We start from the raw sequence: 15,245 nt of genomic DNA, 5'->3' as shown, positions 1-15,245 counted from the left end.
CTCCTACAGAGTCTCTGCATTGCTCACCGATCTGTCATCTGCCTGCATGGCACGCCGCCCACTCTTAAGTTGGCCTGATCTTTATCCAGGATAATAAAGCAACACGGATTTGAACTGACAGTCTCAGTAACTGCAAGTGTCACTTCTTCTGCTGGAAGTCCTTCTGCAGTGACAGCATTGCTTTTCTTGCTAGACTGCAATCTCAGGTTGGTATTTCACTCCCACTGGCCCTTCGGCTCTGTTTTAAAAGCCATCACAGAGATATTAACGCAGAGCCATAGAGTTACTACTGAATACAAAATACAAAATGTTGCATTTTTAGATATATCATTTTAATGTACATAAATGCTTTCCTTCCAGTTAGGATTTAAATATTTGAGGTACATGAAAATGTAAGAAAAGTTAATTATCATGTAATACAGAAACTAAGTCACAAAACTCTCATCTTAGTGTGACAAGGATTTGCCCCTAAATGTAATTCTGATAAAGCCGTTTTAAAACAATCAGGTTAGGACCCAACTTTGTACTCATTAGTTGATCAGTACCATGCTCCAAGGAAGTCCCACTGAAATTAATGAGCTTTCTGCTAGAGACATACATGTGATCCTGGGTATCAGGATAAGGTTCCTTATCCCGATAGAGTGAATGCTGTTTTGCAGGAGTTCCATATGTGAATGATCTAGCTGGACTTGCTTTCTGACACCACACTGGGAAACACTTCTTTTGGGGGCACCACAATTTATAAATTACTTCTACAATCCCTGACTCAGAAGCAGCCTTTTTCCTTCTCAAATTCCGCTTCATTTTAGTGAGCGCATTTGCTCTGCAGCCCTCACAAATCAACAAGACATTGCTTTTTTGTTTTTTCCAGAGATCTGGGTGGCTTATGCACTGAACTGGGGAGAGCAAGTACTGGATCATCATTATAACCATAATTTATCTCTCAATCAGTTGTTACATAGTGAAATGTAAAAATTTTAAATCTTTAATCTGGAAATAACTGATTTAGGTTCTTGTTTTCTAAGATGATCTGGTTTAAGCAGAGTTGATTGTATCTGACTGGAGAGGTCTTATACTAACTTTCTATTAATTAGCATAATAGCACATTTACATTTGGAGCCTTTTTAATTAAAAAAAAAACCAAACAAAACACACACACACCTCAAAAATAAATAAATAAAAAACAAAACAAAACCAAAAAAAACCCTCCACAAACACAAAACTACTTTCAAAGAAAGAAGTTCCTTACACAAAGAAAACAGTAAGATGAGATTGACGCTGATACTTCCTTGGAGAAACTGCTGTAAGGCAAAGCTTGCATCACTTCAGTGTATGCAACACAGCCCCTTCATCTTACAGTTTTCATGACAGTGAGCAGAGAAGTCAGGACTGGTTAGGGAAAGGTTTACTGGGCACCACACAGGCAGGCAGCCAAAGTGCATGATTCCCCTGTGTGCCTCTGCACTACGACTTTTGACTGGGCAACAGCAGTAGCTAGGCCACTGCTTGCTCCCCAGCAGGCAGCCAGAGATGAAGAGAGATGAAGGCAGAGTGGCTCCACGGAGCCCAGAGAAAGCAAGCGGCACTTGGGACTGGGCATCCTCAGGGTTCTGGCTCTCCTAGGCTGCAGCAAGGAGGAAAGAGACACAAGCAGTTAGCTGGGCACTGCGTCCAAGACAGCACAACCAGGCAGTGCCCCTAGCACAAATCCCTTATCTCCAGCCCCTCTGTTTTGTTCTTAGGTTTAAGTACACAGTCTGTCTTGTATATGCATCACATAAAAAATTACTGATGTTCTAGTAAGGAACTTAATTCCGTATGTTCATCTTACTTCCCATTTACTTCTTACTCATAACTAAGAGATTAAACACCAGCAAAAGCTTTACACAAATGACTTGCAGATGCACATTTGCAGCAGGGGAAAGGTAGTCACTTACATTGGTATTGAAGCATGCTTAAAAACTAAGGTGCTCATTTTTAGGCATCATAGAATATTATGACAAACCAAAAGAGCTGCAAGAGCTCTGAAAGCTCATTGCACTACTGTCTTTGTGAAGAAGGCTACAAAACTGAGACCACTTCTGTACTTCAGGAGACTTCTGAACCATGTACTGAAATCTCTCCATGCTTAACAGAAAGTTCTTGAAAAAGTATCACTCATGAGCTATGCATTCTGCATAGGGATAAGGTTATAATTAGAAATTGATAATTATTTCCCCCTTTCCCTATTTTCATTCTTTCCATTTTATGGGATTTTTTTAGCTTGCTTGTATTCTCTGTTCTTTTGTTACTATAGGGTCTCACTAAGATTCTTCATCAGATTAAGCTTTAAAAGAAAACACATGCACAGCATAGCACACCATTTCTCTACAGTACAGAGAAACAACATGAAATCTGCAGCGGCAGAGTCATCCTAAACTACCCTCATACTTACACTGGTATTCAGGCTCTGTCAGTCTTCTTCAGGGGCACTAATAATGTTGTAATGGGACTTGGAGACAAAACTGTCAAATTCTTTCCAAGACAATCTTCCAGGCTCATCAGCATAGGCAATCATTTCTTTCACTTCTGGAGTAATAGGAAGATTTTAAGCAGTATCTTTTGATTTGAGTTGGACTTGAAAAATGACATAGCTGGGGGCCTTATTTGAAATGCAACGAGACTGAAACGTAAAGCGCAGTTTCCCATGCAGTCTGCAGAGAGAATGAGGCACTTGTCCCAGTTCTCTTAATTGTCTCTGATTGCTGTTTGTGTAGCACAGTCACTTCCCCGTCTTCAAAATCATCTTCAAGGGCTCCAACATTTTTCACTTCACTGTTTTAAATCAAGAAGGGCTAAACATCCACCCATTCAACCATTATGGCTCTTTTTATGCTTTTATGTGGTTTGTGCTATTAGGCTTTAAAATTTTATTTAATTGGCCTTAACAAGTACTTAAGTAACAGGTTTGAGGACACATCACTGGGACTCAGCATATGTTGATTAAGGTGTGCTTAACCTGACAGTTAATATTTTGTACCATTTTCCCAGCAGCCGTTACTGTTATGGAAGAAGTGCTAATTTTCCAAAAATGGTTAGAGCTTGATTATTATGTTGGTTCTTTATTCACATGGCTTCATTATTTTGTTGGCGCTGCCCTGTGAGAGATGAAGTAGTGCTATTATTTCTACTCCCAACTCCTTTCAGTCTTTTGCAATCATTTAGGCACATGTGTGACATGACTCAGAGAAGCAATTCTGTTTGCCTTCAATGAGACTGCACAGATGAATACACCCCAAAAAAACAAGCTGCTCACCTTCAGAAGTGAGCACAGGATTTTCTGGCATGTACATGGGAAGGTGAACAAGAAACAGTAAAAATCACAGTCCTGTGTTCCACCATATCTTCTTTGTTTAAGTAAATAGCTTTCATTCACAAGAGAAGTTCTGCCAGCTGGAAGTCCTAAAGCCTCTTATTTTTGGGGAGCCCAAAGCAGCCAGGAGGGAAAGGTATCAGAAATTTCCAAGAAAGGTTGCAGGTGAGTGGAAGCCAGAGAGGCCACTTTGGCCTCTAAAACTGGAAAGTCTGTTCTGGTCTGTGGCTGGAATATTAGAAGCTGATACTTCCTAGTTATTCGACACAGCAGAAGTCCAATTTAGCTTTTTACATCAAATTATTTATAAAGTCAGCAGGAGGTGGAGATAAACTATTCATTTTGCGCATATCTATGTAAAAGGAACTCTCAGGAGAGATCCTCAAGGTCCTGCCAAGAAAACAAGTGGAAACATTTTAAGAATGGGAGGAAACACTTATAATTGAAACACCATAGTGTATTTTGATTAGTTAATTCTACCAGAATAAAGAAATCACCTTTCCTTAGATGAGTGGGTGGCACAAAGGAGAGCAGAGGAGGGTATGAAGGCTGGAAAAAAAATGTGACTATCACCCCAGCATATTCTGCCAGCCTGCTGGAGCTCTATGGCCCCAATGCTCAAGACATCCTGATCTGACCAGAGAGCACCCAAGTACACCTGCTACCTCTCTCCTTCATTTCTTCTCTAGTTGTCAAGGTAATACTACTTATCATTGTACCACTACCAGCTTCTTGTGGAGATGCACCTAAAACAACATCTCCTACAACCTCCTACTCATCAAAAGGGTTTCCAAGACCATTTATTGAGTAGCTTTTGTGTCCCTAACAGCACAGTTGCAAATGAAAGGCAAGACAGAAGCTGTCTCTCTTTTGCCTTTATTCATTGAAGAAATAAAAAGTTGAAATGTTGACTGAATGTTGTCTTACTTTTCCATGTTATTATTATTTTTGTTGTTATTATTCCAATTACCACAACAATTCTGCTCAGTCATGGATCTAAATCTTCCATGCACATTGTTACTGCCCCAAGGAGCTACCAACAACAGGGAAGAGACCATAGATGGGCAGAGTCCAACAGACCGCAGGGAAGGAAACAGTCACATAATCTGGGTTAAGCATTGTTTAGGGGGACTCAGAACATCTGCACTTTCATCTTAACAAAAATAGGACTCCAATAATATTAAGAGCAGGGCTAGTTTCAAACCACCTAAGATAACTGGGTTTTACTCACAAAGTTAATGCCACATAAAATGTGAATTTTCTTTAAAGCTCCTGGTCTAGCAACAGGCAAAGGGAATAAGGAATGTTTTTAAAATAAAAACTTCTGCTTTAAATACAGCATTCAAAATTAAAAGTATTAATTGTTTTGCATTCTTGAATAAGGGTTAAGGGTTTTCTTAGCAGTACTTGTGAGAATGGGCATAAGCCAGTGTTAACTTGGCAGAAACCCCAAACCACTTTAGCTATTCCCTATTGTAACAGTGAACAAAGATTTTATTAACATCGTACCCCTTGTTGAGCCCAAGTGTTCCTCTTTTCGACATAACAGGAGCTTTGAGTCTTCGATTTGCAGGTCTGTGGCGGGGATTTATGCCTGCAGATCCAGCATGTTGTTCAGAATTTGTTTACATTTATTTCCATTTATTTCAAAAGTTTTCTATGAGAAGCAGAGATATTTAAAAAAACTTTTACAATGTATCTGATTTGGACACAAAATCAACACATTAAAAGCCTTCCAAACTCTAAAAACTGAACATGAAAGACGGGATGGAGGAGGGGCTGTTGCGACTAGTTCACAAAGTCCACGGTATGTAAGAGCAGCAGAGGAAAATCAGAGCAAAACAAAACCCTTCATTGAGAAAATCTTGCTCCCCAGGTTCCTACTAGTCCAGGTGACTCAGAAAAATCACATCTGTTGTGCCATCAGGAGGAGAAAAGGTGTCACACCACTCACTGAGACAGCCAAGCAGAGTTGCATCCATTGCCCCACCATGTTGGTGGACCTTGAAGGTGCACAGTCTGTGAGTGTAATATCTCCACAGGGTGCCACAGCCTCCACTCATTCTCAGACTAAGTATGGATCAAGGACCCTGTGTTCATCTAGTCTGAAGGTTATACTGTAAACAAACAAACAATTTTTGGTCAAAGGGACACAGCAGATTTCACAGTGACTGCTGCTGTTTAGGAACCTGGAAGGAGCAGGAGGTCTTAAAGGACACATACTTTAATAAAATACAGACAGCAATTTCCTCCGTGTCTATACTCCTGAAACCCCCATACCAGCATTGAATGGGATCAGACAGGAACAGCCTGGAGCAACTCAGGATCCTGTGAAAAAGGGAATGCAGGGGCTGCATGGTGAGATTAAATATATCCTGCTCAGCAGTAAGGGAAACTACTCATAAATAATTGTGCACCCATGGCATGCTCATCTCTCAGAGAGGATGTTCTTGCCCCAAACACTCAGCATCAACCCTATCCCACTGACTCTTGAGGACCCACAGTATTGCCAATCCTTGCTCCTTGATGGATTTAGGTTGAGGCATTTTGAAAGGAAAATCTGCTGTCACCTGGCAAGAGATATTTCAAGACCAAACACCTCATAGTCACTTTTAAAGAGAAACCTACAGTTTGCAGTCTTTCACAGTAAGGTGGTGATCAAATCCAAAGCACCTGGCTTCCTCGAACAGGAGGGACAGACACTTCACTCATAGACTTTCCCCACAAGCACAATATCCTGAGCCCAAAGGTTTGCCTTTCTAATATGTCAAGGTTTACTAATCCATTTTAGTTTCCAAATATGTCAGCATTTCCTGATGCATTCTGTGCTCAGCTTCAAGGCCATGAGAGCATTTTGTGGGAAATGTGCTTCCTTCCTCCTTTGACCTTGCGATGATCTGTTGTTCATAGTGCAGGGATATGCACCTTTGTAGCCTCAGGCACTATGAAGTAGCATCCCCTGTGCTTTTTGTGTCTTCTCTAGTGCTTGATCTCACAGAAAAGCTGGACACAAAGAGATTTATGTACTTTTTTCAAATGGGAATAAAAAAACCTCAATCTGATTTTGCATGAATTTATAGCAAATTTCTTTTCCTTTTTTTCTTTTTTTTTTTTTCTTTAAGCAAACAGCAATTTCAGTTTCTCAGCTTCTTCGCCAGGGTCTGTGTTTCCAGCTTGTGTTCCAGCTGCTGTAAAATAGCAAATAAAACTGGCTGCTCTCCTACCTCGAGAGGGCACCAAGAGACAGTTGAAAAAAGGACAGAAGCAATCAAGCTTTACCTCAGGCACCAAATATTTCGGTCATGAGGATGTTCAATTACAGTAATTAGCAATAACCACATAAGCAACAGGAGCTTCCCTTACCTCCCGTCACCCCTCCAAAGAATGGAGTCTGCTTCATTAAAACCTCTGCTTCCTCCTTAATCCCAGGGACTGGTTCATGGGTGCTTCCTTCAGAGACCTGAGGACCTGGACTCACCACCACGGCTTCCCAAAGCTGCTGCCCGGTGTTTTAACTGCAAAAGGAAAAACATATTATCATGAATCACCTGACTTCAAAATCGAAATTTTAAAAAGGGAAAAAAAGTCTAAAATGTTAACAGGATCTATTAAGCAAACCAGAGCCCATTGTTAGTATGACTACCACTACATTTTCTGCAGCAACTCTGACCTCCTTACAAGAGATGAACACTGTTTATGAAGCAGGATTTGGGGTTTGTTTTTTTTAATAATTATGTTTCCCTCCTACCACCTGGTATCCAACCAACTTAGCCTGACAGTACCTAATTTCCAGGGGGAAAGCTGAAGTTACCAGTTTTAATGAAGGTTAAATGAAACCCCATTTCTTTAAAGAAATGCCCACTTTTTTATCCTGGAAGCATCTCAGTCTGGTAACAAACACAAGGCCATTCTTTCACCCTCTGATTCAAAGCATCCCAGTGGAAAGGTGCAGGGCACTGTACTTGCAGGACATGCAGACAGCAAGGCAGTCCCAGGCAAGGCACTCAGCTACAGCCGGCCGTGGAAGGAATGGAGCTGAGGGGTTAATACCTGCAGTCCAGACCTCTGTGCACCCAAAGAGATTCATGCCATGCCATGAAGACCCTATGCCATGACCTGCAGAAGTGAGGAGATTAACTATAAATATCAAAAATGAATTTTAGCAACATTTCTACTTCCTTTCTTTGCTACATTGTCTTTATAATGTTGATATTCTAGTTGCATACCTGCTTGTCAAATCTGATTTTTGGTGCTATTGATAAATTTGCAGCATAAAACCTGAAGAAAACCAAAGCAATTTCAAACCAAAGTAGTAAATTAAAAGTAAGTAGGTTATCTTTATCTGTTAAAAATTACTCAGTGAGTTTGGGTAAAGAAAGGGAGGTAGAGGGTTTTGAATGGGCTTAGTTTTCTCAGTGTGGTTAAAAGAACAGGCCTGGGTACTCCTGACTTCCAAATAGGCTGAAAATACAAGCTGCCTCCAACACAAAAGCATAAAAGCATATTCATTACTGACTCCCCAGAAACCAGAATTATGCTTCTGATGTCCTTAATGCACTGTCTGAGCCATCCATTGTAGACTCAAAGTCTAGATTCAAGGTAGAGCGTGAAGTAACAAATCTCCACAGCTGGGCATACATTCACATCGTGAATTGATGACTGTCCAATGTGAATGACAAAAGCAAAGGAAGAAACTGGAAATTCTACCAGACTGCTCTGTGAGGCTTTAGGTCCCTCTGCCCCCAAAATAACAGGCAACATGTTAAAGGCAAAGAAAACAATTTATAAATTCAGAACATTTTTCAGTCTTCTGGTGATTTCAGTCAGTGACATTTCACAGCCAGCAGTTTCCTATATTTTGTACACTCAGGAAACCACATGAACACTACTTCCTCATCATGGGTGAACTGAGGGCAGAGGCAGTAAGGCCTTGCTGTTGGAAAGAACAACCTTCCAGAAAAAACACAGTATACAGAGGAAACTATGAATTTCAGTTATATAAATATAAGAAAATAAGTGGTTCATTCATAACCAAGAGGATTCTACTTACACCCATTTATTTTTGGGCAAAGTTGCTATCATTTAAACAAAATTTTAGGACTCAGATTACAACATGGAGAATTAAATAACTGCATTTCCTTTCTTCTGCATAGGCTTACAAAGATGACCATTGTATGGATTGCTTTTGTCCGCATCTCAGATTTCTGAAAGCCTCCAGAGCTCACGATGATGATATCCTGATGATGATAAGATCCTGATGACAGGTTCCTACAGATATGAGGATCATGAGTTAAAAAATAAGGCAACTAACAATATGTGGATCTTGTGAGAACCTCAGGTATTTATATCTCCATCACTCCAGCTCTATCCTGGGTAGTTCTTCATAAAGGCTCACAACAGGCAAACAGCAATCTTACCAAGTTCAACCAAGAGAATTGCCAAGTCGTGCACTGAGGGATGAATAACTCCAAGTACCAGCAAAGGCTGAGAATAACCAGTTGGAAAGCAGCTTTGAAAGAAAAGCCCTGGGAGTCTTAGGGGACCCCAAGCTGACCATGAACCAGCAAGCTGACCTTGCAGCAAAGAAGGTCAATGGTTCTTCAGCAGGTCAAGGGAAGTGACCCTTCTCCACTCTTCAGCACTGGTGTGGTCCCATCTACAGTGCTCAATCCAGTCCCGGGCTCACCAGTATAGAAGAGACATGGACACACTGGAATGAGTCCAGCAAAGGGCCAGGATGAGAGTTAAGGGACTGGATAATCTCTCGTATGAGAAAGAGCTGGGACTGTATAGTGTGAAGAAGCTCAGGAGAATCTTACGAATGTATATAAACACCTGATGTGAATGAGTAAGAAGACAGAGCCAGACTCTTTTCAGTAGAGCCTCTCACTAGAGAGGATAAGAGGCAATGGATATGCATTGAAACAAGAAACTCCATTCAAACGTATGAAGTTTTTACTGGGTATAAGGTCTAATGCTGGAACAGGTTGCCCAGAATGTCAGTCTCCATCCTTGGAGATATTCAAAACCTGACAGGACACAGCCCTCAGCAACCTGCTGTAGCTGACCCTGCTCTGAGCAGGGCTTGGAACAGATGGCCTCCAAAGGTCCCTTCCAACCTCAAAGCTTCTGTGATTCTGTGACTGCCTAGCTAGTTCTCTTCCCAAGTTATTGATGTGTTTTGCTGCAGGAAGAGCAACAAGCTGTATCAACAAACTCTTGCCACTGGAAATGCTGAATTGATTGCTAGAATCGCACCAGCCAGCTGGAGCAAATGTGAGTTTCTGCTTGAAGGCCTGCCAACATAAACATTATTGCTGCAGAATCTGAGCTCCAGCTGTGGGCTATATGCCAGACTTCTTAATGTGCCTCAAGAACATAAACATCATTACCACAGTACCACAGTATTAGCACCCCAATAAGAGCTGTGATAGCAGTGGGAGGGGCTGGATGAAATGGTGATTGAACCTGTGCCACAGGTGTACCAGAAGAGGTGAAAATGCCTTAGACCAGCCAGAAAATCATCCTGTGAAAAACAAGAGCTATGAACATAGAATCATAGAATAGTTAGGGTTGGAAAGGACCTTAAGATCATCTAGTTCCAACCCCCCTGCCATGGGCAGGGACACCTCACTCTAAACCATATCACCCAAGGCCTCATCCAACATGGTCTTGAACACTGCCAGGGATGGAGAATTCACAACCTCCCTGGGCAACCCATTCCAGTGCCTCACCACCCTAACAGGAAAGAATTTCCTCCTTATATCCAAACTAAACTTCCCCTGTTTAAGTTTTAACCTGGTACCCCCTGTCCTGTCACTACAGTCCCTAATGAAGAGTCCCTCCCCAGCATCCTTGTAGGCCCCCTTCAGATACTGGAAGGCTGCTATGAGGTCTCCACGCAGCCTTCTCTTCTCCAGGCTGAACAGCCCCAACTTTCTCAGCCTATCTTCATAAGGGAGGTGCTCCAGTCCCCTGATCATCCTAGTGGCCCTCTTCTGGACTTGTTCCAACAGTTCCATGTCCTTTTCCTGTTGAGGACACCAGAACTGCACACAATACTCCAGGTGAGGTCTCACGAGAGCAGAGTAAAGGGGCAGGATCACCTCCTTCGACCTGCTGGTCACGCTCCTTTTGATGCAGCCCAGGATACGGCTGGCTTTCTGGGCTGCAAGCGCACACTGAAACCGGCTCATGTTCATTTTCTCATTGACCAACACCCCCAAGTCCTTCTCCGCAGGGCTGCTCTGAATCTCTTCTCTGCCCAACCTGTAGTGCCTGGGATTGCTCCCACCCAGATGTAGGACCTTGCACTTGGCATGGTTAAACTTCATAGGGTTGGCATCAGCCCACCTCACAAGCGTGTTAAGGTCCCTCTGGATGGCATTCCTTCCTTCCCTCCAGCGTATCAACCGAACCACACAGCTTGGTGTCATCGGCAAACTTGCTGAGGGCGCACTCAATCCCACTGTCCATGTCAGCGACAAAGATGTTAAACAAGACCGGTCCCAACACCGATCCCTGAGGGACACCACTCATTACTGGTCTCCAGCCGGACATTGAGCCATTGACCACAACTCTTTGTGTGCAGCCATCCAGCCAGTTCTTTATCCACCGAGTGCTCCATCCTATCAAATTGATGTCTCTCCAATTTAGAGACAAGGATGTCATGTGGGACAGTGTCGAACACTTTGCACAAGTCCAGGTAGATGACATCAACTGCTCTACCCTTGTCCATCAGTTCTGTAGCCCCATCATAGAAGGCCACCAAATTGGTCAGGCAGGATTTCCCCTTAGTGAAGCCGTGCTGGCTGTCACCAAGCACCTTGTTGATTTTCATGTGCCTTAGCATGCCTTCCAGGAGAATCTGCTCCAAGATTTTGCCAGGCACAGAGGTGAGACTGACTGGTCTGTAATTCCCTGGGTCATCCATTTTCCCCTTCTTGAAAATGGGGGTTATATTTCCCTTTTTCCAGTCATCGGGAACTTCACCTGACTGCCATGATTTCTCAAATATGATGGCCAGCAGCTTAGGAACTTCATTTGCCAGCTCCTTCAGGACCCGCAGATTGATCTCATCAGGACCCATGGGCTTGTGCACGTTCAGATTTTTAAGATGGTCTCAAATCAGATTCTCTCCTACAGTGGGCCCAACGTCTTCATTCTCAACGTCCCTGTGTCTGCCTTCCAAGACTTGGGTGGTGTGGTCAGAGCCTTTGCCAGTGAAGACCGAGGCAAAGAAGCCATTCAGAACCTCAGCCTTCTCCAAATCCTGTGTAGCCAGTTCTTCCAAGAGCTTCCTGAGGGGGCCTATATTCTCCCTAGTCTGTTTTTTATTTGCTATGTACCTGTAGAATCCCTTCCTGTTATCCTTAATATCCCTAGCCAAGTTTAATTCTAACTGGGCCTTAGCTTTTCTAACCTGGTCCCTAGCTTCCCAGACAACATCCCTGTACTCTTCCCAGGCCGCCTGTCCTTGCTTCCACTTTTCATAAGCCTCTTTTTTCATTTGAATTTTCCTCAGGAGCTCCTTATCCATCCAAGCAGGTCTCCTGGCCCTCCTGCTGCACTTCCTTCTAGTTGGGATGCAACACTCCTGAACTTGTAGCAGGTTATCCTCAAATATCAACCAATAGTCTTGGGCCCCCCTGCCCTCTAGGGCTATATCCCATGGAACCTTACTAAGCAGGTTCATGAAGAGGCCAAAGTCTGCTCTTTTGATGTCCAGGGCAGTGAGCTTGCTGCACGCTCTTCTCACTGTCCTGAGGATCTCAGATTTGACCATCTCGTGATCATTGCATCCAAGGCTGCCCTGAAGCATCACATTTCCAACGAGCCCTTCCCTGTTGGTGAGCATGAGGTCAAGCACGGCACCTCTCCTTGTCGGCTCCTCTATTACTTGCAGAAGGAAGTTTTCTTCCACACAATCGAGGAACCTCCTGGATTGCTTGTGCCGGGCCATACCGTTCTTCCAACAGATGTCAGGGTGGTTGAAGTCACCCATGAGAACAAGGGCCTGCGAGCGTGAGGCTTTTCCTATCTGTCTACAGAGTGCTTCATCCGCAGGTTCTCCTTGATAAGGTGGTCTGTAACAGATCCTCACAGTAATGTCTCCCATAGCTGTATTCCTTTTAACCCTGACCCACAAACTCTCTGTGGACTGCTCACCTGTCCCCAGACAGAGTTCCATATTCTCCAACCTATCCCTAACATAAAGGGCAACTCCCCCTCCCCAACTACCAGGCCTGTCTTTTCTAAAGAGCCTGTAACCTTCCATTCCAACACTCCAGTCGTAGGAGCCATCCCACCATGTTTCGGCGATGCCTATTATATCATACCCCCACAGATGTGCACACATCTCTAATTCCTCTTGTTTGTTGCCCATGCTACGGGCATTTGTATAGAGGCATCTGAGCTGAGCTCCAACTGAAGCCGGCTCAACATCCAACAGTGAGCCTTGGGAGAGCTGATTTTCCTGTACTCTGGGGAAAAGTCTCCGCAACCCCCAGATCCTCTGGTCCATTTCTATTCTTCCACCTGAAAAGCAGCATTTCATGAAAATTCATTTAATCACTGCGCTATTCCATGACTGCAGGTGGAAGGAGAATAATGGCCAGGCAGAAGAAGGTAAGGCATAAGCAAGACCGAGCACTGCTGGGAAGGGGTAGGCTGGCAGCTATGTATGTATTTACCATGGCGGGAGATGGAGAGGATGAAAGGGGGCAGTTGACTCGTCTTCACACTGCATGATGCAATGCATTCCCCACCACCATTCAACTTGCTGCATCCAGCCCCTCAGGCTAGTACAGGACATTGTCCCAGCTGGAACACTGCATTCAGCTGCGCCTCAGCATGGAAGCATCCAAACCTCTTCATGCAGGGGAAACAGGAATGGAGAGAGAATGGTCCTTCCCTTCCATTTCCTGGTTACATGATGAGCTGCTTGGTCAAGATACAGGAGATTTCATTACAAACCTTGCCTATTTGGCAGAGGGCTTTTGTAAGCTCCAGTTCCTGGAATACATTTTAACTTTCAGTTTTTTCAGGCCTAATGACTTCAGAAAAAACAACGTAGATACAACTCCTAAGGACACAAAGATGAGAAGCATGGCTCCTCCCATCTCAAAACCATTCAGCCTAGTTTTTTCGTCTGTCACGTAAGTCAGGGGAGGAGGTCTGCCTAATTATTTACTGAGCATTTGTAGATGAAAATACTATTCTGAAGTACATCAAGTGTATTCCAAAGCCAAGTTTTAGGCCTAATAGTGTGGTCTGTTATATTAATCACAGGAAGGTATTTTAATATGAATATGGTTATAAGTTTGACAGATTTAATTGCAATGTTTGCCTGCCCCCTTCTTTATAGATGACATGAAATTAAACAAACTGGAGCTAGATACTAAGGGATGACTTATTTTGAAAAATGACTGCATATTTTTAATCAAGTTTGACAAGGTTATTTAAGTAGACCTGCTCAGGAACAAAATTAATCTTTAGGCTGGCTTTGTTTTTCATTTTGTAATATAGTATGTCTCTCAATGTTGAACTGTAATTTATTTCTAACCACAACAGCATTTTTGTTGTACACACGATAAATTAAGATCTAAGAAAGGACGTCCTCTGCATTTTGTTACTGCTCAAGCAATTTTCACTTCAAACCATGCTATTCTTTACTCTTTGTTTTCTTGTCCAGTTCTGCACATCAGATGCCTGTAATTTTCTTCCTCCAAGCTGCAAATACTGTTTATTTCTCACATCCAAAACAAGAGCACAAGAATAAAGGTTGACTAAATTGTTGCTCAATGGAACAATCCCCCCCGAGATCCAAACCTAGCAAACTTTGTAAGCATATATTCAATTTTAAACGTGTTAGTATTTCCATTGCCTTTGAAAGAATATGTTTTATGTTAATTCTCATACTTCAATTATGCATAGGCTAAAGAACTTCACTGGAAAGAAGTCTGAGCACCTTCTTAGCTGAGCAGACCTACTACACTAAATGCAACCTCTATCTTTCAGAAATTAAATTTCTTTACTATCTTTATATGGTAAAAGACTCAAGCTTCAATTTAAGATTTAAAATGGGTAATAAAAATTGGACATACATATTAAGCGAAATTTCAGGTATAAGGTCTTCTTATTTGCAAAAACAACTTCACCAGAAGTGGTTCATTCTTAGCAAATTACCTGTGACAAGTCAGAATTTCACTGATAAGCTGCTCAAATACTCCATTTTCTGTTCACAGGAGTATCTAAAAATTTATCATGCCCAGTGCTTGAGGAAGAACAAGAATTCAATTCAAACTGAAAAGAGGCAGTACTGGGAGAGGTTCTGACATTCAGAAAGGGTAGGCAGATAACAGAGAGAAAAATGACAGACTCAGTCTGCACCGTTACTAAAATTAGATCATTTCTTTTGTTCTCCTGAACCTTCTGCTCTATTTGCCAGGAATCATATTAGCAGCAGAAACTGTGAAAATCTGTCCAACCTTATTAGAGAAGCTGGACACAAAGAAATTATGAAAATCTTTTTTAAATGTACTTGCACTTAAAAATAAAAAAGGCAGACTTTTAGAATTCTGCAAGAGTAAATCAAAAAACCTATGTCAGAAAAACTGGACATCAAACTAACAAAGCTTAATTAACAGTACTGCAGGGTGCTGAGCACCAGCACAGAACACTATTTTACCATCTGCATCTATATATACTTATTGGTTTACTACTTAGGAAAGTGCTGGACAGGCTTAAACAGAAGCATGCTCTCAAGCTCTTCTCAAAAGCAACTGGTTCACCCCAAATGTACCTCTCCCGTCTAAGCTGATTTTTCAATGCTGCCACCCAAGAGCATTGAAAGGCCAGCTCTGCTCTGGGGAAGCATTTTGATGTCTGGCAG

General features: G+C 42.5%; 1 long non-coding RNA gene across 1 annotated transcript; it reads right to left on the bottom strand.

Moving 5' to 3' along the window:
• Positions 1–1,743: 1,743 nt before the first annotated feature.
• LOC134169872 (uncharacterized) lies at positions 1,744–6,879 on the bottom strand. Its single transcript, XR_009967040.1, has 2 exons — positions 6,716–6,879; positions 1,744–6,355 (listed from the first exon to the last, which is right to left on the bottom strand). It is a non-coding gene; the product is annotated as an uncharacterized LOC134169872 (long non-coding RNA).
• Between the last annotated feature and the right edge of the window lie 8,366 nt (positions 6,880–15,245).

The sequence above is a fragment of the Pezoporus occidentalis genome, unplaced genomic scaffold, assembly GCF_034315485.1.
Source record: "Pezoporus occidentalis ecotype Australia unplaced genomic scaffold, CSIRO_AGI_Poc_V1 ctg36, whole genome shotgun sequence".
Taxonomy (NCBI): Eukaryota; Metazoa; Chordata; class Aves; order Psittaciformes; family Psittacidae; genus Pezoporus; species Pezoporus occidentalis.
This window is presented reverse-complemented; position numbering and strand designations above follow the sequence as displayed.